A 23,082-nucleotide genomic window follows, 5' to 3' on the forward strand; every position below is an offset into this window, starting at 1 on the left:
AGAGCATCTTATGACATTGCCATAGGTCACAATATGGAGGTCATTTCGGAGGTGAGCGAACGGCCACCAAGGTCCTCCAATGTGGTTTCTACTAGCCTACACTCTACAGAGATTCCCGAGAGTTTGTACGTAACTGTGACAGTTGCCAGAGAGCTGGTAATTTGCCTCATAGTTACACCATGCCTCAACAAGGAATCTTGGAGATTGAGTTGTTTGATATATGGGGAATTGATTTCATGGGGCCTTTCCCACCATCATACTCAAACACTTATATTCTGGTGGCAGTTGACTATGTATCAAAATGGATAGAGGCCATTGCCACACCCACCAATGATACTAAAACAGTGCTGAAGTTCCTCCAGAAACATATATTCAGCAGGTTTGGTGTCCCTAGGGTACTAATCAATGATGGGGGCACTCACTTCTGCAACAAACAGCTTTACTCTGCCATGGTCCGGTATGGGATTCGCCACAAGGTAGCGACTCCATATCATCCACAGACAAATGGGCAAGCTGAAGTTTCTAATAGAGAATTGAAAAGAATCCTGGAACGGACTGTAAGTACCCATAGAAAGGATTGGGCACGAAGCTTTGATGATGCTCTGTGGGCTTACAGAACAGCACTCAAGACTCCTATAGGGACCTCTCCGTACCAACTTGTGTATGGTAAGGCTTGTCACTTGCCCGTGGATCTGGAACATAAGGCCTACTGGGCAACCAGATTCCTAAACTTTGATGCCAAATTAGCTGGAGAAAAAAGATTGCTCCAGCTGAATGAGCTAGAGGAATTCAGATTCACTGCTTTCGAAAATGCCAAGCTTTATAAAGAGAAATCTAAAAGGTGGCATGACAGAAAGCTGTCATCTAGAATCTTTGAACTACGAAAAAAGGTTCTGTTGTTTAACTCTAGGCTCAGGCTATTCACAGGGAAACTAAAATGCCAGTGGAGGGGACCATAAATGATTACAAGTGTATCACCATATGGTTATGTGGAGCTTCAAGACATTGATTCTGATAAGAAGTTCATTGTTAATGGACAGAGAATCAAGCACTATCTTGAAGGCAATGTTGAGCAAGACTGCTCAAGGCTGAAGCTAGATTAAAAGCTCAGCAAGGTCCAGCTAAAGACAATAAAGAAGCGCTTGCTGGGAGGCAACCCAGCCATTGGGAAGACTTTTCCTGTTATTTTGCCCTATTCTTGATTTTATTTGTTTATATAAAATTCATTTCTACTAAGGTAGAGAGTCAATTGTATAAGTTCACAGGGTTACAGATTGATTCAGCACACAAAACAGAGAAAGAGAGCTCACTGGCAAGAAAACGCCAGTAAGGATAGCTATCTGGGTGTTAAACGCCAAAAAGAAGCATCTTCTGGGCGTTGATCGCTAGAAAGAAGCTCCTTCTGGGCATTTAATGCCAGATTTACAATGTCCTGGGCGTTCAGAAAAATGCTCAGTGAAAGGAGTTCCTGGCGTTCAACGCCAGAAAGAAGCAACAGTTGGGCGTTGAACGCCTAGGAGAAGCAGCATTTGGGCGTTAAACGCCAGGATGGTGGGGAGGAGGTAAATTCGTTTTTACTTCATATTTTTCATTTTAATTTTAATTTTCATGTTTCAATTCATGATTTCTTGCATAAACATGTTACAAACCCTGATTTCTAAGAACCCTATTTTCTAAAAACCCTACTTTAAAAATATCAAATGTATCTTAATCCATAAACACAAATTCTTCTTTTTAATCCAATTCAACTCTTTCAAATTTTCCAAAACAAATCTATCTCTTTTCATTTTAAAATCTTTTCAACTAATCATTATCTTTTTCAAAATCCAAATTTATCTTTTCAAATATCTTTCATATCTTTTCAATTTTAATTCACATCTTTTCATATCATACTTATTTTTTATAAATCATATCTTCTATCTTATCTTTTTAAAATTTTCGAAAACCCACCCCCCCTCCCTTTTAAATCCTCATTCGGCCTCCCTCCTCTCATCCACCATTGGACACTAGCTCTCATTCTATCCCTCTCCTTCCTTTTCTTTTGCTTGAGGACAAGCAAACCTCTATGTTTGGTGTGTTTATCCGTGATCACTAAACTATACCCACTAAGATCGTGGCTCCTAAAGGAAAATAACCCACTCCAAGAGGCAAGAAAGAGAGTATTCCAAAACCACTTTAGAATCAAGGGAGGTTCTTAACCAAAGAACATTCAGACCATTACTACAAAATAATGGGTCTAAGATCAGTGATCCCGGAAGTCAAGTTCGATCTGAAAGAAGATGAATATCCGGAGATCCAAGAGCAGATTCGAAACAGGAACTGGGATGTCCTAGTTAATCCTGAAACAAAAGTGGGAAGGAATAAGGTTCAGGTGTTCTACGCTAATCTGTGGAAAACACAGGCAGAGAATATCTGGAACTGCCCTCTATGACTATCGGACTATGGTCAGAGAAAAGATTGTTCACATCCACCCTGACAAAATCAGGGAGATCTTTAAGCTACCTCAGCTGAAAGATGACCCAGACTCCTTCAATAGGAGAATGATGCGAACAAACAAGGGCCTGGATAAGATTCTAGAGGATATATGCATCCCTGGAGCCAGGTGGACCACCAGCAGCAAGGGTGTCCCAAATCAACTCAAGAGAGAAGATCTCAAACCAGTCGCCAGAGGATGGCTAGACTTCATTGGGCGTTCTATATTGCCCACTAGCAACCGTTCTAAAGTCACCGTCAAAAGAGCAGTGATGATCCATTGCATTATGTTGGGAAAAGAAGTAGAAGTTCATCAACTGATTCCATCTGAATTTTACATACTTGCAAACAAGAACTCCAAAGATGCCAGGTTGGCTTATCCAAGCCTAATCTCTATGCTCTACAAAGATGCCGGAGTAAGGATAGGAATAACGGAGTACATCTCAGTGGAGCAACCAATCACTAAAACCACAATGGAAAAACAACAAATACAGGATGACCCCATCAAGAGGAGGGTGCAAGAAATTTTATGTGTTTTGTGTCTTTCATCATAAAATGTCACTTTATGGTGACTGAAGAGATTGTCCTTGGGCATAAAATTTCAAACAAGGGAATAGAGGTGGATCAAGCTAAAATAGAGGTAATTGAAAAATTACCACCACCTGCCAATGTTAAGGCAATCAGAAGCTTTCTGGGGCATGTAGGATTCTATAGGAGGTTTATAAAGGATTTTTCAAAAATTGCAAAACCTCTGAGCAATCTGCTAGCTGCTGACACGCCATTTGTGTTTGACACAAAGTGTCTGCAGGCGTTTGAGACCCTGAAAGCTAAGCTGGTCACAGCACCAGTTATTTCTGCACCAAACTGGACATTACCCTTCGAACTAATGTGTGATGCCAGTGACCATACCATTGGTGCAGTATTGGGACAGAGGCATAACAAGCTTCTGCATGTCATTTATTATGCTAGCAGTGTTTTAAATGATGCCCAAAAAACTACACAACCACAGAAAAAGAATTACTTGCAGTGGTTTATGCCATTGACAAGTTTAGATCCTACTTAGTAGGATCAAAAGTGATTGTGTACACTGACCATGCTGCTCTTAAATATCTACTCACAAAGCAGGATTCAAAAGCCAGGCTCATAAGATGGGTGTTGCTTCTGCAAGAGTTTGATATAGAAATAAGAGACAGAAAAGGAACAGAGAATCAAGTAGCTGATCACCTGTCCCGGATAGAACCAGTAGCAGGAGCATCCCTCCTTCCTACTGAGATCTCTGAAACCTTTTTGGATGAGCAATTGTTTGCTATTTAGGAAGCTCTGTGGTTTGCAGACATTGTAAACTATAAGACACAAGGTTCTCCTTCTGTAACCATGGAGAGGAGGCATGAAAAGCTTCTTTCACTGCAGAGTCAACCAAAGCCCCCACAGTCAAACTCTAAGTTTGGTGTTGGGAGGGCACAACCAAACTCTAAGTTTGGTGTTGAATCCCCACATTCAAACTCTAAGTTTGTTGTTGGGAGGTCCCAACCTTGCTCTGATTATCTGTGAGGCTCCATGAGAGCTCACTGTCAAGCTATTGACATTAAAGAAGCGCTTGTTGGGAGGCAACCCAATGTTATTTAATTATATCTATTTATTTTCCATGGCTATTTTATGTTTTCTTTAGGTTGATGATCATGTGAAGTCACAAAAACAAATGGAAAATCAAAAACAGAATAAAAAATAGCATGAAAAATAGCACACCTTGGAGGAAGATCATTCTGGCGTTTAAACGCCAGAAACAAGCATCTGTCTGGCGTTTAACGCCAGAAACAAGCACCAAGCTGGCATTTAACGCTATAAACAAGCATCAGTCTGGCGTTAAATGCCAGAAACAGGCTACATTTGGGCGTTTAACGCCAGAAACAGGTAGCAGTCTGGCGTTAAACGCCAAGATTGCACAGTAAGGGCATTTTGTACGCCTAATTGGAGGAGGGATGCTAAATCCTTGACCCCACTGGATCTGTGGACCCCACAGGATCCCCACCTACCTCACCATTCAAATTCAAACCATTTCCTTTCCAAACCCACCCATTCACACACTTCCATCTCCTCCATCTTCTCCACTTCTTTCTTCTTTTGCTCGAGGACGAGCAAACCTTTTAAGTTTGGTGTGGTAAAAGCATTGCTTTTGTTTTTCCATAATTCAGTGGTAGAGCAATTGACTGCAGATCAAAGAGCTATGAGGAAAGAGCAACAAAGGCAAGGAAGAGACATAGAGGAGCTCAAGAGCATCATTGGTTCTTCAAGAAGAGGAAGACACCACCCTCATTAAGGTGGACCCATTCCTTAATCTCCTTGTTCTTATTTTCCTGTTTTTCGTTTACTATGCTTTGTGTTTAATTATGTTTGTGTCTTTACTATATGATCACTAGTATCTAAGTGTCTATGTCTTAAAGATATGAATGTCCTATGAATCCATCACCTTTCTTAAATGAAAATTGTTTTCTGAAAAAGAAAAAGAAGTACATGAATTTCGAATTTTAAAATAGTTTAATTATTTTGATGTGGTGGCAATACTTTTTGTTTTCTGAATGAATGCTTGAACAGTGCATATTTCTTTTGAATTTGTTGTTTATGAATGTTAAAATTGTTGGCTCTTGAAAGAATGATGAAAAAGGAGAAATGTTATTTGATAATCTGAAAAATCATAAAAATGATTCTTGAAGCAAGAAAAAGCCAAAAGCTCTTTAAACCAAAAGTCAAGAGCAAAAAGCCAATAGCCCTTAAAACCAAAAGGCAAGGGTAATAAAAAGGATCCAAGGCTTTGAGCATCAGTGGATAGGAGGGCCTAAAGGAATAAAATCCTAGCCTTAGCGGTTAAACCAAGCTGTCCCTAACCATGTGCTTGTGGCGTGAAGGTGTCAAGTGAAAACTTGAGACTGAGCGGTTAAAGTCGAGGTCCAAAGCAAAAAAAAAAAAAAAAAAAAACAGAGTGTGCTTAAGAACCCTGGACACCTCTAATTGGGGACTTTAGCAAAGCTGAGTCACAATCTGAAAAGGTTCACCCAGTTATATGTCTGTGGCATGTATGTATCCGGTGGTAATACTGGAAAACAGAGTGCTTAGGGCCACGGCCAAGACTCATAAAGTAGCTGTGTTCAAGAATCAACATACTGAACTAGGAGAATCAATAACACTATCTAAATTCTGAGTTCCTATAGATGCCAATCATTCTGAACTTCAAAGGATAAAGTGAGATGCCAAAACTGTTCAGAAGCAAAAAGCTAATAGCCCCGCTCATCTAATTAACACTGATCTTCATAGATGTTTTTGGAATTCATTGTATATTCTCTTCTTTTAATCCTACTTTGTTTTTAGTTGCTTGGGGACAAGCAACAATTTAAGTTTGGTGTTGTGATGAGCGGATAATTTATACGCTTTTTGGCATTGTTTTTACTTAGTTTTTAGTATGATTTAGTTGGTTTTTAGTATATTTTTATTTTTTTTAATTAAAAATCACATTTATGGACTTTACTATGAGTTTGTGTGTTTTTCTGTGATTTCAGGTATTTTCTGGCTGAAATTGAGGGAGCTGAGCAAAAATCTGATTCAGGCTGAAAAAGGACTGCTGATGCTGTTGGATTCTGACCTTCCTGCACTCAAAATGGATTTTCTAGAGCTATAGAATTCCAAATGGTGCGCTCTCAATTGCGTTGGAAAGTATACATCCAGTGCTTTCCAGCAATATATAATAGAGCATACTTTGCTCAAGGATAGACGATGTAAACTGGCGTTCAATGCCAGTTCCATGTTCCAGTCTGGCGTCCAGCGCCAGAAACAAGTTACAAGTTGGAGTTCAACGCCAGAAACAGGTTACAACCTGGCGTTGAACGCCCAAAACAGCCCAGGCACGTGAGAAGGTTAAGTCTCAGCCCCAGCACACACCAAGTGGGCCCCAGAAGTTGATTTATGCACTATCTATCATAGTTTACTCATTTTCTGTAAACCTAGGTTACTAGTTTAGTATTTAAACAACTTTTAGAGATTTATTTTGCATCTCATGACATTTTAGATCTGAACTTTGTAATCTCTGACGGCATGAGTCTCTAAACTCCATTGTTGGGGGTGAGGAGCTCTACTGTGTTTCGATGAATTAATGCAACTATTTCTGTTTTCTATTCAAATACGCTTGTTTCTATCTAAGATGTTAATTCGCACTTCAATATGATGGATGTGATGATCCGTGACAGTCATCACCATTCTCAATCTATGAATGCGTGCCTGACAACCACCTCCGTTCTACTTTCGATTGAATGAATATCTCTTGGATTCCTTAATCAGAATCTTCGTGGTATAAGCTAGAATCCGGAAAGTCTAAACCTTGTCTGTGGTATTCCAAGTAGGATTCAGGGATTGAATGACTGTGACGAGCTTCAAACTCGCGAGTGTTGGGCGTAGTGACAGACGCAAAAGGATCTATGGATCCTATTCTGACATGGTCGAGAACCGACAGATTATTAGCCGTGTGGTGACAGTGCACCTGGACCTTTTTCACTGAGAGGACGGATGGTAACCATTGACAACGGTGATCCACCAACACACAGCTTGCTATAGGAGGAACCTTGCGTGCGTGAAGAAGAAGACAGGGAGAAAGCAGAGGTTCAGAAGACAAAGCATCTCCAAAACTCCAACATATTCTCCATTACTGCATACCAAGTATTTATTTTATGTTCCGTTGTTCATTTGCATGTTAACTGATAAATATAATTGACCTCCTAACTGAGATTTACAAGATAACCAGCGATTGCTTCAAACCAACAATCTTCATGGGATTCGACCCTTACTCACGTAAGGTATTACTTGGACGACCCAGTGCACTTGCTGGTTAGTGGTACGAATTGTGAAAAGTGTGATTCACAATTCGTGCACCAACAACAAACACCACAGGCATAAATTTAGGTCTCAGCCATCAATGCTCAGAGCTTTACAGCTTGGCTTTTCTTTTTGATCTTTTCATTAATATTTTTCTTTTTCTTAATCTTTTCTTTTCTCTCTTTTTCTTGTTTTTCTTTTTTATTCTTTTCATTCCAGGATTAACCTCTTGCTTATCTTTGGAGGTTTCATAACACTTCTCTAAGCTCCTATTTCTTAAGAGTCAACATGCCTCTTGTTCAAGGAAATTCACACACTATTCTCTTAATGTAATCACAATCACAATCATATATACCACCACTTGCAATGTAACAAGGCAATTGTTGAATAAACTCAACTTCTAACATAAAACACCATTTTTCTCTTTATTTTGAATAATTTTTTAGGACATTACATGAGATACCATTTGAAAATAAAAACATAAGACTCAAAACTACTAAACTAAAGAAAACAGAAAGCTAAGAGTCACGCATTACACAGTAAATACCATAAAACAGAAAATAGGAAAGTAACATAAGTAATACGGAAAGGGAAATAGGAATGAAAGGAACTCAACTACCTCAGTCATCATGGTAGCCATCTCCCTTCTCAGGCTGGGCTCTATGTGGTCCTTTTAGCCATCTCCCACGAGCTAGTACCCCTTAGGGGCATTGAACGCCACCCCTGGGCTCCCTTTTGGGCGTTAGACGCCAGCTGCTCCCCTGTGGGCGCTGTACGCCAGGAATAAGGCTGGTGGCTGGTGTTGAACACCAGTTTTGGGCCTTCATTTTAAAAGCAAAGTATAGACTATTATATATTTTTGGAATGTCCTGGATATTAGATTTCCATATCCATTGAGAGCGCACTATTTGGACATTTGTAGCTCTAGAAAAACTCCTTTGAGTGCAAGGAGGTCAGATCCTGATAGCATCTGTAGTCCGTTCTCTGCTTCTAAATCAGACTTCTGCTCAACTCCTTTATTTCAGCCAGAAAATACCTGATGTTACCATAAAACACACAAACTCAAAGTAGAATCCAAAAATATGAATTTTGCACTAAACCCTAGGAAAACATAATAAAACTTAAACAAAACATAATGAAAACTATATGAAAATGATGCCAAAAAGCATGTAAAATATCCGCTCATCAGAACACCAAACTTAAACTTTTGCTTGTCCCCAAGCAACCAAAAACAAAGTAGGATAAAAAGAAATAGAAGGATGCAATAATTTTTAGAGTTCTCAATGAAGCTCAGTTTCAATTAGATGAGCGGGACTAATAGCTTTTTGGTTCTGAATAGTTTTGGCATCTCACTTTCCATTGAAGCTTAGAATGATTGGTATCTTTAGGAACTCAGATTCCAGATAATACTATTAATTCTCCTAGTTTAGTTCTTTTTTATTCTTGAACACAGCTTTTTTTTAAGCATTTTATTTTCCAGTATTACCACCGGATACATAAATGCTACAGACACTTAGCTGGGTGAACCCTTTCGGATTGTGATTCAGCTTTGCTAAAATCCCCAGCCAGTGGTGTCTAGAGTTCTTAAGCACACTCTTTGCTTTGGACCACGACTTTAACTGCTCAATCTCAAGCTTTTCACTTGACACCTTCACACGACAAGCATATAGTCAGGGAAGCAGCTCATTTGAATTGCCTAGGCTAAGATATTTCTTTTAGGCCCTCCTAACCATTGATGCTCAAAGCCTTGGATCCTTACTCTTTCCTTTTGGTTTTAAGTGCTATTGGCTTTTTGCTCTTGACTTTTAGTTTAAAGAGCTATTGGCTTTTTCTGCTTGCTTTTTTCTGCCTATTTATTTTTCTTTTATTGCTTTTTACTGCTTTTTCTCGCTTCAAGAATCAATTTTTGGATTTTTTAGATCACCAATAATACTTCACTTTTATCCTCATTCTTTCAAGAGCCAACATTCTTAACTCCAACATCAAATATGCACTGTTTATTCATACATTCTGAAAACAAAAGCAATGCCACCACATTAAATAATTGAACTATTCTTAATGTATAACTCGAAATTCATGCATCTTACTTTTCTTTTTCAATTAAAATTTTCTCTTAAGCAAGGTGATAAATGCATGGAATATTTCATAGCATTAAGACATAAAGATGATCATGCACTAGAAACTGACAATAAAACACAATACATGGAAAATAGAAAAATAACATGAAGAAAAGGGGAGGAAAAAGAACGAATCCACCTTAGTGATGGTGGCTACTACTCCTTTTGGAGGATCCAATTGAGTGCTTTATTTCGTCTATGTCATGCCCTTGCCTCTGTTGTTCTTCCCTCAAGGCTCTTCGATCTTCTCTTATGTCATGGAGGATGGTGGAATGCTCTTAATATCCCATCCTTAGTTGATCCATGCTGGAGTTCAATTCTCCTAGAGAAGTGTGGAATTGGTCTCAATAGCCTTGGGGAGGAAAATGCATCCCTTGTGGTATCTCAGGGATTTTTTGTTGAGGCAGCTCCACATGCTCTTGTTGTGGTCCATGTGCTGGCTCTCTAGTTTGCTCCATCCTCTTCTTGGTGATGGGCTTGTCCTCCTCAATAGGAATGTCTCCTTCTATGACAATTCCAGCTGAATTGCATAGGTGATAGAGAAGGTGGGGGAATGCCAACCTTGCTAAAGGGGAAGGCTTTTCAGCTTTCTTGTATAACTTTTGAGGTATTGCCTCATGTACCTCCACCTCACTTCCAATCATGATACAATGAATCATGATGGCTCTATCTATTGTCACTTCTGACCGATTGCTAGTAGGGATGATAGAACGTTGGATGAATTCAAACCATCCTCTAACTACGGGCTTGAGCCTTCTCAGTTGGATAGGCTTGCCATGAGCATCCCTCTTCCACTGAGCTCCTTCCAAACAAATGTCTGAAAGGACTTAGTCCAACCTCTGGTCAAAATTCACTCTCCTAGTTTAAGGATGTGGGTCTCCTTCCATCATTGGCAAATGGAGCACCAATCTTACACTCTCTGGGCTGAAATCCAAGGGTCGCCCTCGGACCATGGTGCTCCAATTTTTTGGATGTGGGTTCACACTAATGTCATGGTTTTTAGTAACCCATGCATTAGCATAGAACTCTTGCACCATCAAGATTAGGAGGAGAGGAGGATTTGGCCAAGTGGGCTTTAGAGTATGAATGGTGTGTGTATAAAGGGAAGGAAGAAGGGGTATTTATAGGAATGGAATAGGGTAAGGTTCAAATAAATGGGTGGGAATTGAGTGGGAAATTTTTAATTTGAAGTGGGTTGGGGCTGGTAGCAGTTATGATGGTATTGGGAACTGATATGAATGTGATTGGGTTAGGGTTTATAGGGAACAGTATGTGGGGAAGAGTGAAAGTAAGAGAGAGAAGAAGGTAGGGTAGGTGGAGTTCTATAGGACCTACTGATCCTGAGGGGCTAGGGAATTCAAGTTCCCTGCTCCCTTGCGGGCGTTGAATGCCCAGCTCTTGCTCCTGGCTGGCGTTAAATGCCAGTTATGTGCCTCTCATTGGGCATTGAAAGCCCTTGAGGGACCTCCTTCCTTGGCGTTCAACGCCAAGTCTGTGCCTCTGTGCGGTGTTGAACGCCCAGGTTCTGCCCTCTGACTGGCGTTCAATGCCAGCTTCAGGCTCCCTGACTAGCGTTCAACGCCAGCAAGGTTTTAGCTGCAGGGTGTTCTGTTTCCAACTATGACTATTTTTGTTTCTATTCTGACTGCGGCACATAATCATAATCCTAAACAAATAAGAAAATTAAACTGAAATAACTTAAATAAACTCAAAGAATAATAAGAAAACATTAATTATTGATGGCTTGCCTCCCAACAAGTGTTTCTTTAACGTCACTAGCTTGACGGTTAGCTCCTTACGGAGATGGATAGGGGCTCAGAATTTTGCCCCTTACAGTGAACTTCTTGCCTGTTCTCTCATGGAAAAGTTCCACATGTTCTAGAGATAGGATCCTGTTCACATTATGTGGAATAACTGGATTATCTGTGAAGACAACTCTCATGTCAGGTGAGAGGCCTTCAGTGGGGATTTTCTTATCCCTCCAGCCTTTAGGTACTTTCTTCTTAGTACCTTTGTTCTCAGTGCTTGATAATGGCTTCCCAACACCAAACTTAGAATTGGTGTCTGGGGGCTCTATATAACTTTGCACTGAGAGAGAGGGTTGGAACACTAAGTGTTGCATAACTGTTTCTCTGTTGTCAGAGGGAGAGTTAGGGTTAGGCATCTTTAACAAGATGTGGTCCTCCCATAACTGTAGAATTAGCTCTCCCGTTGCTACATCAGTGATGGCATTGGCAGTGGCTAGGAAGGGTCTTCCAAGGATGATGGATTTATCCTCTTCCTCCCCAATATCTAAGATTATAAAATTTTTAGGGATGTAAAGGTTCTCAACTTTTACTAAGACATCCTCTACACGATCATAAGCCTTTTTCATTGACCTGTCTGCCATCTTAATGAGATTCTTGAAGCTTGTATCTCAAAGATTCCTAGCTTCTCCATTACAGAGAGTGGCATAAGGTTTATGCTTGACCCTAGGTCACACAGGGCCTTTTCAAAGGTAATGGTGCCTAAGGTGCAAGGAATCAGGAAGCGTCTGGGATCTGGTATCTTCTGAGGTAACTTCTGCTGAACCAAGGCGTTGAGTTCCTTTGTTAGCACTGGAGGTTCTTCCTCCAAAGTCTCTATGCCAAATAATTTGGCATTTAACTCCATCAGAAGTCCTAGGTACCGAGAAACTTGCTCCTCCCTAGTTTCCTCCTCCTCATTAGAGGGAGAGTACTCTTTAGATTCTAAAATTTTCAACCAAGCATTCAAGAGAACTTCAATGGGCTCCTCAAGAATATTTGGTTCCATCAGTACTTCAATAGGAGAGTCCTCAGTGGGCTTGAGGTACCCAACTATTCCTATTTTGGCATTCAATGCCAAAACTTGTGTTTCTTTGGGCGTTGAATGCCCAGCTTGAATACCTTCACTGGCGTTCAACGCCAGCTTTTGTGCTGCCTTGGGCATTGAACACCAAGTTAAGACCTCCATAATGGCGTTCAATGCCAGTGATGGTGGCTTTTCGGGTGTTGTCTTCCTTACTAGTGTTCAACACCAATGATAGTGCTACCATGGGCATTGAACGCCGAGTAAGGGCCTCCTTACTGGCGTTCAACGCCAGGAATGGCTCCTCTTTGGGCGTTAAATGCCCAGTAAGGACTTCCTTACTCGCGTTCAACGCCAGAGTATGCCCTTCAAATTCAGCCTCAGTATCTACAATGATGGCTTTGCACTCTTCTCTTGGGTTTGCTTCAGTGTTGCTGGAAAGAGTATTAGGAGGGGTCTTAGGGATTCTCTTGCTCAGCTGACAAACTTATACCTCCAAATTTCTAATGGAGGACCTAGTTTCTGTAATGAAACTGTGAGTGGTCATAGAGAGTTCAGAAAGGCTCTACATAGAAGTCTCCATCTGTTGCTGAGAAGATGAGAATGGTGGTCTATTGTTGAACCTATTTGGGTTCTTCCACCTTGATTATTGTTGAAGCCTTGCTGAGGCTTCTGTTGATCCTTCCATGAGAGGTTAGGATGATTTCTCCATAACGAGTTGTAGGTGTTTTTATAGGGTTCTCCCATATAATTCACCTCTTCTATCATGGGTTGATCTGGATCATAGGCATCTCCATCATAGGAGGTATCTTGAGTGCTGCCAGCTGCAGCTTGCACTCCAGTCAAGTGCTGAGAAATCATATTGACCTGTTGGGTCATGATCTTGTTCTGAGCCAAAATGGCATTCAAAGTGTCAATTTCTAGGACTCCTTTCTTTTGAGCTACCCTATTGTTCACAGGGTTTCTCACAGAAGTATACATGAATTGGTTGTTTGCACCATTTTAATGAGTTTCTGTGCCTCTTCAGGCGTTTTCTTCAAGTTGAGTGATCCACCAGTAGAATGGTTCAATGACACATTGGACATCTCAGATAGACCATCATAGAAAATTCCTAGGATAGACCATTCTGAGAGCATGTCAGGAGGACACCTCCTGATCAGTTGCTTGTATCTTTCCCAAGCTTCATAGAGGGATTCACCCTCTTTTTGTCTGAAAGTTTGAACTTCCACCCTGAGTTTGCTTAGTTTTTGAGGAGGAAAGAACTTAGCCAAGAAAGCATTGACTGTAACAACCTTGATTTTCGAGTACGCTAGATCTTTTTTGAAGGCACGGATTTCTCCGGAAGATCAGTAAAGGGAACACCTCTTATATATCATAAAGTATCTTAATCTTCATTGTCATTATATCATCCTTAAGCTAGAACCTCTTCTGAGGCAAGCTCGATAACGCAATCACGAAGAACCTAGTTTTTGGATCGTATCGGTTAGGAGTTTTGCTTCTAATTTTTTGTAAATAGTTTCTGCTTGACGAACCGGACTCGATTCATGAGAGAAGAGATATAATAGTATAATATTATCATTATATTAGTATTAGAATTTTCTTGAAAGATATTATAAGGTTACCTGGTCAGTTTTAGTTAAAAACAGAAAATCGGTTTAACCGGGTTCACAGTTTACTGGTGCAGCTTAGCACTAGCACTCTCTGATGACTTTAGCAAAGCTAAGGCCTCATCATACATGTTCTATTCTCGTAATAAATATGTTACTAGTGTCATTTATGCTAGTAGCTCAGAAAATAATTTCTAGAGATGTTTTTACAAGTGTTCCGATACACGTAGTTTTAGTAGTTATACACCTGAGATATTTTAATATTATTTTAACCCACCTCCAAGCCAACCAATCACAACTCACTCTACACCCCCAAGACACTCCAAGGCTGGTCATTTACTCCCTTTGAACGAAAATGAGAAGAGAGAAAAGAGATAAACTTTCATGAACACTTAATCTTCAAAGCTTGATTTCTTCTAAACTAAAACTCAAATCAAAACTCCGATTTCACCAAAATGATACTCTCTTCTTCCTCTACATAACCATATAATATATCAAGGCTGGAAATATGGTGAGATGGCTGTCTCCCTGCCTCTTCAATTTGGTTTTCAAGGAAAACCATGCAAAACATGCGTTTTCTTGATGTTCTTCCTTAGGAATCATGCTTAACTTGACTTGAGGGCCAAGAAACGTTAATTTCCATCAACTCTAAGGTGAGAAATCCCTTCCTAACATGCTGAGTGATATTTGGTCAGTTGAGAGTTTTTGGATTTAAAGTTGATCTTGATGTGATTTAGGAGGAAAAAGTGCTTAAGGACCACCTGAAAGTCTAACCGAATTAGGAGCAGCAAAACCAAGTACGGTGTGACGAATTTAATCTTGATTGATTGTGTTTGAGATGTGTGATTATGATATGGTTTGGTTATGCTTGAAATTGATTGCTTCTACGAGTTATTCTTGGTGAAAGTTTGTTGAAATTTTGATGAAATTTGATGATATTCAAGCTATGAATGTTGTTCTTGATGGCTTCTGGAAAAACGAACCCTAGGACTTAAATTGGGGTTCAATTTGTTGTAAAATCAAGTAGGAAATAAGGGACTTTAGTTGCTGCAATTTTATTATGAATTATGGTAAAAATCGGTTGCTGAAAAGACTGAAAAACGGGTAAAAATGGAGAAAGAATCTGAAGAATTTACGAAGAACACGAAGAACACTTTGAGTGTGATGAAGAACATTGAAGAACACATTTTAGATCTTAAAAAGGGCAAGGTTGTAATTATTTTGGTGTTTTAGGGGTTATTTGGTAATTTCTGAAAGTTAGTGTGGTTAAAGTAGAAATATTAAAAGTTACGGGTGGTAAAAAGTGAATTTTAAAGGATAAAAGTTAAAGTGGGGTAGTTTTCGAAAATTTAATGATAAAATAATAAATAATAATAAAATATTAAATAATAATATTTAATTAAAAATAATAATTTAATAAGAATAATAAAATAATGCGGAAAAGACAGTTTTCTGTAAAAGCTTTAGAAAGACAACTTTAAGCGCAGAATCTCATAATTACCTTCATAAAAACACTTAGGGAGTGGTAAGAACATATTAGTGAGGCAAAGATAAATAAAAGATAAAAAGTTAAAGAAAAGATAAACACCAAAGGAAAGTCTGTAAAGTTTTAATGATAGAATCAAACAGAGATTAGTAAACGAACTAGGGCAACCTAGTTAGTCCTTGAATTGCAACTAGGGTTAGGTATAATATGAAAAGTTAAAATGTTTCAGTATAGACTTAATGAACCTATACTTGGGACAAACTAACTATTCATACCGAAATTTACATAAGCTTTAAATACATTTGTTAAGAAAAGAAACACAGAGAACAGAGTAATCAGAGTAATGTAAAGAGATAAAGAGAAAAAGAATAATATAGATACAGAGGAAAGAGTAATCAGAGAAAATTAAAGAGATACAGAGAAAAGAAAAACCAGAATAGAGTAAAGAGATATAAGGAGAAAAGAGTAATATGATAAAGAGAATAGAGAACAAGTAAAGGGCCTGTTAAAAGGTCATTTGTTGCGTTAAGGCAACCCAAGAGATATCTACGTGTTCATCTGATGCATTGTGGCAGTCAGATGGATGGTAGTACGACCACTGAGAATGCTTTCCTGGGATACCTTGCTATAATGCTTTGCGGTAAGATAGAGGTTGCTTACAGAGGTATCGAGATCAGTGTGCTCCTGTAAGACAGAGGTTGCTTACAGTGAGTGTGTTGGGCATATATCGGCTAATAAGTTCTGCCCTGCAAGACAAAGGTTGCTTGTAGTGGATATTGCCAACAGGAAAGCCTTATCCAAACAGAGGTTAATGGGTAACGTCGGGAATAACCCACAAACTGATAATCATTGATTACGGGAATAACCCACGAACTGTTATTCTAGTTTTTATGTCTCTCTAAAAAAAAAAAGAAAAAGAAAAAAAAAAGAGAAAAAGAAAAAGAAAAAAAAAGGAAAAAGAGAAAAAGAAAAGAGAAAGAGCAAATTAAATAAGGGGACAAAATTACCCCAATGTTAAGTTAATGAAAAAAATCAATGCATATGTGATAAAATTAAAGAAAAGTTGATACATGAGTATATGATACAAAAGTGAGAATTTTGGGTAGCTAAGCATGAATTAGAATTATATAGAGTATATGTATGTTAGGTGAAAGCTTATGTTAATTAAAGATTCAATTTATAGCTCACTTAGCCTTCTATATATATATCCCTACCTTTACCTCAGCCCCATTACAACCCTAAAAAGACCTCATGATGTTTGCATTGGTACATTAAATTTTTGTTGATTGATTAGATGAAGAACAAAGTTTAGAAAGCATGACTAGAGAAGAGTAGAGTGATTACCCTATACAATTGAGGAATTAGAGTGATATACACTACTAGTAAGGGTTCAATGCTTGATTCTATGTTCCCTGCTTTCATGAGCTATCTTCTTAAAAGTTTACTTGTTTTTTATTGTATGATTTGATTTAGTGAAATCTGATTTATATTTGTCTTGGAGAACTTATTTACTTTTGACCAAGTAGGTAGAAACATTTTTGCATTTAGTTGCATTCATATAGATAGGTTGCATTTCATACATTCTACTACTCCTCTTCATCTTTATAGCTTCGCTTGAGCTTAGCATGAGTACATGCTATTGTTTAAGTGTGGGAAGGTTGATAAACCACTATTTTATGATTTATCTTGTGCTTAATTGAGTGGATTTTATCAACTCTTTACCCACTTATTCATAATATTTGCATGGTTTTATATTTCCTTCCTAATTTTATTCTATAACTGGAAACTTGCTTCCCGAGCCTTTTAATTACCAAAGATTAATTTTCCCTTATCACCATTACATGCCTTGATATGTGTGTTAAGTGATTTCAGAGATTACAGGGTAGGAATGGCTCAGAGGATGGAAAGGAAGCATGCAAAAGTGGAAGGAATACAAGAAGTTGGAGAAATTGCTAAGCTGTCCAGCCTGACCTCTTCGTACTCAAACGGCTATAACTTTAGCTACAGAGGTCTAAACGACGCGGTTCCAGTTGAATTAGAAAGCTAACGTCCGGGGCTTCGATTTGATATATAATATGCCATAGTTGCCCTGATCCTAGGTGAGGGGACTGTGTGATCCATGCGGATGCATCGCAGAGACAAAAAACCAGCATGGCAGATTTCGCAACCAGTGATTTCTGGGCTGTTTCTGACCCAGTTTTCGGCCTAGAAAGCACAGATTAGAGGCTATAAAGTGGGGGAATGCATCCATTCATAAAAAAGAGCTTTTCACATTCACAATTTTAGGAGTAGATGTAGTTTTTAGAGAGAGAGGTTCTCTCCTCTCTCTTAGGATTAGGATTTAGGATTTCTCTTAGTTTTAGGAGTGACTCTCAATCCCAAGTTCAATGTTCTTCAATTTATATTTCTCTTCTACTTTTAGATACTCTAATACTTTTATTTGTTAATTACTTATGTTGCCCATTTGATTCATAAATCTTTCATGTTAGAATGGATTGCTTTTATTAATATAATTTGAGGTATTTCAGACTTATGATTGCTCTCTTTAATTTATTAATGCTCTTTCTTTATCCAAATTATTTTCATTCAAGTAGACTTTTTTCCCTTTTGGCTTTGGTTGAGTCATTGGAGACACTTGATTTATCAAACTCATTGTTGATTGAAAATTGGATTTCTTCATTTCATTAATTCAAGTTCCAATAACTCTAGCCTTTCCCAAGTAAAGACTAGGACCTGAGGAATAAAAATTAATTCATCCACTTAACTTACTTTCATAGTTAGAGGTTAACAAAGTGGGAGAAAAATCCAATTCTCATTACAATTGATAAGGATAACCAGGATAGGACTTCCAGTTCTCATACCTTGCCAAGAGTTTATTTTATAGCTATTTATTTATTTTTATTGCTTTGAAAATATACCTGTGCCCATTGCCCAAACTCCAGAACCCCAATTTACAAACTCATAACCAATAATAAGAACATACCTCCCTGCAATTCCTTGAGAAGACGACCCGAGGTTTAAATACTCGGTTATCAATTCTAAAGGGGTTTGTTACTTGTGACAACCAAAACGTTTGTATGAAAGGACTTTTGAAGGTTTAGAAACTATACTTGCAACGAGGATTTATCCACAAATTTCTAGACCATGCAAAAGTTCTCTCATCAAAATGGCGCCGTTGCCGGAGAATTGCAAACGTGTGCCTTATTATTGGTTATTGTAAATATTTTCTTTCTGCTTGTTTATTTGTTTTTATTTTTGTTTTTATTTTTGCTTTTTCATAAATTAAGAGGTTATTGGTTTTTATTTAGTTATTAAAAAAAAATTCAAAAATTTATTTTTGGTGTTCATCTTGATCTTCAAATTGTTCTTCGTGTTCATCTTGACCTTCAAGTTGTTCTTGGTTGTTTTCTTCGTTTTGATCTAAAAATTTTAAGTTTGGTATCATTTTATTGTTTTTAATTGGATTTTCGAATTTTCCTTTTAAAAATTCAAATTTTTATTTTAAAATTTTTTTATCTTATCTTATTTCAAAAATTAAATTTCAAATTTCAATATTTAAATTCCAAAAATTCAAAATCCAAAAATTTTAAATTTTAAATTTAAATTTTAAAACTCAAACCTTTTCAAAATTTAAATATTTTTCAAATTTTTTGTTGACTTTTTCAAAATCCAAATTTCAAAATTTAAAAATTCAAATTTAAAAATTTTTCAAAATTTCAAATTTCAAGATTTAAAATTCGAATTTCAAAATTTAATTTTCAAATTCAAAATTTAAATAACCTTTTAATTTAAAATTTGTTTTATTTTCATTTTTTTTAATTTTTATTAACTAACTATGAGTTCGCACCCCTCTCGCTTTGAGTTTGGTTCTAATAATGTTGAAAGGAATGGAAGCTACAGCAGAAACATGCATCAAGGTCAGAACAGTCAAGGATGGATAGAGCCAAGAGGATCTGATCAACCCTTTAGGCAACAATACCTTCCAAGACATCATGGACAAAGACCATTCTACAATGCATACCAAGCTTATAGATATGGTGGACCTCCTGGTAGTTACCAACAAGCCCCACCCTGTGCTTATAGACCATCCTATCAACATAGCTTCAAACCACCACACTCACAAGCCCCTTTACACCATTTACCTCCATATGACCCTAACCCACATCCACCATGCCAACCACCCTATGAATCAAATGAACCATACATAGATCTACCCCAACCTCCATTGGATAACAATACACTCAACTCTAACATCATTGGTCTCACCTCTACACTCCAAAATCTTATATCCCGCATGAACCAACCCTCTAACTCCAATATTCAACCCTCAAGCTCTAGTGCACTTCCTCTTCATAAGGAGCTAGAGGAGGCACTAAAGGTGAAGGTAGAAGAGACCTTTATAGATGAAGGAGTAGTTGAAAGGAGTTATCATGGAAAAAAATCATCGAGGATGAGTACGAATTTATACTTAAACAACTGGACAAAGCAGCAATTATTAAAAAGTAAGAAGTGGTTGCAGACTTAAGAGATGTTGTACCTCCATTGAAAAGTCTAGTCATAGAACTCCCCTCTAAGGAGTCTGAAATTGATGTTGAGGAGAGTGTACAACCTCCAAGGCATATCATGGTTGAAGAATTTGAAGAAGATGATCAAGAGATGGATTCAATCATTGATGAATTCTTATCCGTAATTGAATCCTCTCCCATTGAACTTGACATGGGGATGGAAGAAGAAAAAGCACAACCTCCCACACTCTTGGTGAACAATGAAGAAGAGATTAAATTGGAAGATAGCTACCAAGAGGAAAAGGTTGAAATTGAAGAAGCTTGCAAAGAGGTGGAAGTTGTTAAAAAAGAGCCCAGGGGAATGGAGCTTGAAATCACCTTGCCAAAGTTATTGGAGACCCCTCCCCCTAAGTTGCCATCATCCTTCACAACATTCAAGTGGGTAAAATTCATATCCCTTAGCTTTCTAATTCTACTTGAATATGGGCTACTGGAGACGGATGGTCAACTTAGAGCTCTTTATGGCATTAAGAGTAAGAGGAAGATGGTCAGTGGTAAGAATTGTCCGGCAAGGTTCATTATGGTTGGAAGCTTTAAGTTTAAACACAAAGGTTGGTGTAAAGCTCAATTGAATGGGTCTAGGAAGCTGTTTGGTAGCTGTAGTGAGAATTCAAATTACTTATCACCCGGCTGGAAAAATACAGATCCCGACAAAAATGGGTGTAAAAGCAAGATTTGGGATCCTGGAATCTGCTCTGACATTTGTCACCCCGGGAGCCTAAGAATCTGTTTGAAGCTTCTTAAGGGCTTTACATGTCTAGTTTGGGACCCCGGAGGTTACTGGAAATACAAGCATTGGTGGAGATTCATGGATGAGTTCAAGCTCAAGCCACCATAACAAAGGACTCCCCAAATGTCCAACTTAAGGACTTTAACTAAAAGTGCTAGGTGGGAGACAACCCACCATGGTATGATCGTTCCTTTTTCATTTTTATTTAGTTTTATTTGTTTTCGAGTTTTATTTTATTGTATTGTATTGAACCTGGAATTTTGCATAACATTCATATTAGCATTGCATTCTGCATACTGCATTATAAAAAAAAAAGCACGCACGCGACGCGGCAGCGTCGCTGACGCGTCCGCGTCACCAGTGTATTGGGAAGAAAAGAAATCGAACAGAAAGTCATGCGAGAGCGTGGCTGGAGGCGTGCCTTTGGCACAAATCACCCCATGCAACCACGTCGCCGACGCGTCCACGTCATGTGGGAACTTTGGCCTCCCACGCGACCGCGTTACCCACGCGGCCGCGTGACATGAAAATCGACGTCAAAAGAGTGCATAGCCGAAAGTTATGCTGGAGTGGTGCTGGATTGGTGCTGAACGCACAGCCTTACCACGCGGACGCATGGCTCACGCGTCTGCGTCATACCCCATAATGGCCACTCACGCGATCGCGTCAATCACGCGGCCGCGTCACCTTGAATTTTGGCAATACTAAGTTTTGAACAGAGAGTTGTGCGACCGCGAGACTGCCCTCGCGCCAGTAGCATAAACTGTGTCACACGACCGCGTGACCGACGCGACCGCGTCAATCCGTATAAGCGCAAGTCACGCGACCGCGTGCCCCACGCGTCCGCGTCGCTTGCGCCGGACAGCTTATCCTAATTTGCCAAATATCTTATCTTTTCTTCCCCAATCCTAATTTTTCCTCCCTCCTTTCTTACTTACTTCTTCTTCCCTTCTTTCCCTTCTCATTCTTCTTATCTTTTATTTTATTTTACTTAATTTACTTGAATATTTCATTCATTTCATTTTAATTTAGTGCATGTTTTTATTTTCTTTTCTAAATTTATTATTTTTTCTTTGGTGTTGAATTTTCTTATTTCACTATTGCATCTTCTCTTGAAATATTTTGGGTGCTTAGTAACTTGTTTTATTCTGATTGGGTAACATTATTTAAATCAATGCTAATCTTTTATGATACTCGTAGTTCTCTTGCATTGATATGAACTTATACTATCTTACATTACCCACATTCCCCTCTCCTTTGTTGCAAATTCTGCACCACTGGTATGCCATGGCTTCTATTGTTTTCTCACGTACATGTTGAAACTTTCATGTAATTGAGAACCTTATCATTTGGCATTAACCCACCCATACTTCATTTATTTTCTTATCTTTACTTCTGGGTATTACTGTTCTTCTTTTTCTCTTCTTTCAGGCTGGCCACCGAAGACGGAAAAAGGGAGAAACTTCTAAAAGGGGAGACAAACAAGTCCATCTGCACAATCCTTGAAGGAAAGCATCAGTCGGAACAACCCATCCACCTGCACATCTCAGCATGCACCGAGGACGCTGCAATCTTTAAGTGTGGGGAGGTCGATACCGATCTCCATGGGTTAGTTACTCTTCTATCTCAACACCAATGGTTTATTTTTCTTGTTAGTTGTTGCATTTGCATATTTGATTGCATGTTTATTTGATTTTGTGCATATTTTACCACTTGGTTGAAGTAATATTTTATTTTTCAAGAAATTTTTATAGTATTTCACTAATTTAAACTAAAAAATTTTTCTATTAAAATTTGTTTGAAGTTGTATTTGGAACATGGTTTTTGAGCCAAAGAACACACAACCTGTGAGATTTTGAGCTTATTTATATGGTTACATTATTTAACCATAAATTTTTATTCCTGTGTGTTTCCTTCTCTATGATTGTAATCTATATTTTGTTCCAACCTATATGTCCATTATTTAGTGTATTTACATGCTTGCATATGATTGAGGCCATTGTTTGATTTTAGCTCACTTATCTCAAATAAGCCGACCCTTTAAATCACCCTTGTCAGCCACTTTGAGCCTTTTTAATCCCATTTATTCTATATTTTACCACATCACTAGCCTTAAGCAGAAAAACAAAATAAAAACCCCAATTGAATCTTTGGTTAGCTTAAGATAGAGATTGTGCATCAACTAAGTGTGGGAAAACTGTGGGAACTTGTGTTAATAAGGGAATGTATCATGTTTCTAATTTTGAATATTGGAAAGTTTGGGTACCTACTCATGTAAAACAAAAAATTAAAATTCTATATGCATTGATATGTTATTCTAGTTTTTAAGTCTCTCTAAAAAAAAAGAAAAAAGAAAAAAAAGAGAAAAAGAAAAAGAAAAAAAAAGGAGAAAGAGAAAAAGAAAAGAAAAAGAGCAAGTTAAATAAGGGGACAAAATTAT

The 23,082-nt window shown here is 38.2% G+C and overlaps 1 non-coding gene across 1 annotated transcript; it reads left to right on the top strand.

Moving 5' to 3' along the window:
* The first annotated feature begins 13,388 nt into the window (after positions 1-13,388).
* On the top strand, positions 13,389-13,492 carry LOC112774243 (small nucleolar RNA R71). Its single transcript, XR_003188740.1, has one exon. It is a non-coding gene; the product is annotated as a small nucleolar RNA R71 (small nucleolar RNA).
* Positions 13,493-23,082: the final 9,590 nt, after the last annotated feature.

This window comes from Arachis hypogaea, chromosome 18 (assembly GCF_003086295.3).
Source record: "Arachis hypogaea cultivar Tifrunner chromosome 18, arahy.Tifrunner.gnm2.J5K5, whole genome shotgun sequence".
In the NCBI taxonomy this organism is placed as follows: domain Eukaryota; kingdom Viridiplantae; phylum Streptophyta; class Magnoliopsida; order Fabales; family Fabaceae; genus Arachis; species Arachis hypogaea.